The sequence below is a fragment of the Myotis daubentonii genome, chromosome 1 (assembly GCF_963259705.1).
Source record: "Myotis daubentonii chromosome 1, mMyoDau2.1, whole genome shotgun sequence".
NCBI classification, from domain to species: Eukaryota; Metazoa; Chordata; class Mammalia; order Chiroptera; family Vespertilionidae; genus Myotis; species Myotis daubentonii.
Genome location: NC_081840.1, coordinates 40,886,776 through 40,888,628, shown reverse-complemented (window position 1 = coordinate 40,888,628; position 1,853 = coordinate 40,886,776).

Genomic DNA, 1,853 nt, shown 5'->3' with positions numbered 1-1,853 from the left:
TCTGATTTCCACCCGTCGGGTACTCTTCAATTTCTATTTTGTGTTATTCTGAGATAAATCTACCAGGCAGGATCTGGCTTTGTATCCCTATGGCGCCCAATGTGGTGCTGGTCATCTAAAAGTTGCTCCATAAGTAGATGCTGAATAAATGAATGCATCCCTTGGTGTTTAGATCCTGCCAAATCATACCAGGGGCTCTGCTCTCTGATTTCCAGGATGTGCCACTTGAAAAGGAGCTATTAATGTGGGGAAAGCTTGCTCCCAGAGTTGTAATTTAGACAGTAGTGATTTTCAACTTCAGAGATTGTGCTGAGTATAGTATTTCAAACATTTCCTTAGACTCAGGATTTACCAGTTTGTTTGCTCAACCAGCATGGGGGCCTCTACCCTCTTAACCTGAATAAACAGATGGAAATGGAATCTGGGCGAAATACAGCTGCTGCCCTCTCCTCCCCCATCCATTGGCCACGTTCTCACCCAGAGCTTCCCTGTGAGATCCCAGACCCGCTTTATAAACAACTCCAGGGCGGACTCTGCACCTGCTGGAGCTGGAACTTCGCCTCTCTCATCGTGGGGTGTGGCCCGTGAAAACCCACCTGCAGCTGGCTGGTCAGTCCGGCTCAGATACCCTTGGTCCTTCCTGTTTTGATTCCTCTTCTATCTCGATGTGAATCAGAAAGTTGACATTCCCAGAGCAATCATAAGAGGCGGCGACCAGGATTCCCCCTGGCCTGCCCGGCTGCGTGGAACGGCCCGATCCTTAAAGAGAATGCCCTTTCTTGAAAAGTGTGCTGCTTTCCTCCCGACTGGCCTCCTCGCTCCGCACAGCGTCCCTATGGGCTTTCGAGGGTTGGCTGTCCCCTGCTGTGTCCTTGGCCCAAACAGCACAGGCTCCACAAAACCTCCCATTTCTCCCTGGGGCGGTTGAGCTTGCCTCCAATATGCAGACTTGATGCTGCATCAAATTGCTTCCAAAGGGAACCCCAGTCCCTCTGGTCCACGCCCCCCACATTTGCCCTGTGGCTTCCCTGGAACATCTCAGGCGACAATGCCTTCCGTGAGCCTGAATCCTGCCCGACCTTTCAAGATGCGAACTCCTGATGCTCGGTGGGCTTCTACTACCTGCTGCTCAAGAAACAGAACACCAGGAAGTGCTCACTTTGGACACATAGAGTAATTGTGCAGTTCACCCCCCTGCCCCCTGGGCAGATAAACCCTTTCTCACCCGAAGGGAGCAAAGAAATTCCTTGTACAGTAATGACCACAGGTGTGTGTGTGTGTGTGTGTGTGTGTGTGTGTGTGTGTGTGTGAGAGAGAGAGAGAGAGAGAGAGAGAGAGAGAGAGAGAGTGTGTGTGTGTGTGTGTGTGTGTGTGTGTGTGAGAGAGAGAGAGAGAGAGAGAGAGAGAGAGAGAGAGAGAGAGAAAGAGAGAGAGAGAGAAGAGGGTGAGGGGGTGGGGATGCTTCAGAAAGAGAAAAACAAAAGGGACAAAGAAAATAAAAGAGAAGTCAAAGTAGAAGAAAATTTATACATCTTCTACAGGTGTGACCATCAAACTTTTGTCTTATTAGCACCATAGTAAGAAAGGCACGCACCTACACACACAGATGTATAAAATAAAATAGAAAATAAAACTGCACAGCTAACTATAAGCATGGGAAACTTGTTTCGTGTGTGTGTGTGTGTGTGTGTGTGTGTGTGTGTGTGTGTGTGTGTGTGTGTGTTGCCCCTCCAGCAGCCCCGAGGCCACCCTCAGTCGCCTCCCCAGCCCCCGGCCCGCGGCTGCCGCCCTGCCGGTGGCGGCCCTGCGCGGGGCTGGAGGGCGGGCTGGACTCGGCGGGGGCGGGCGGGTGC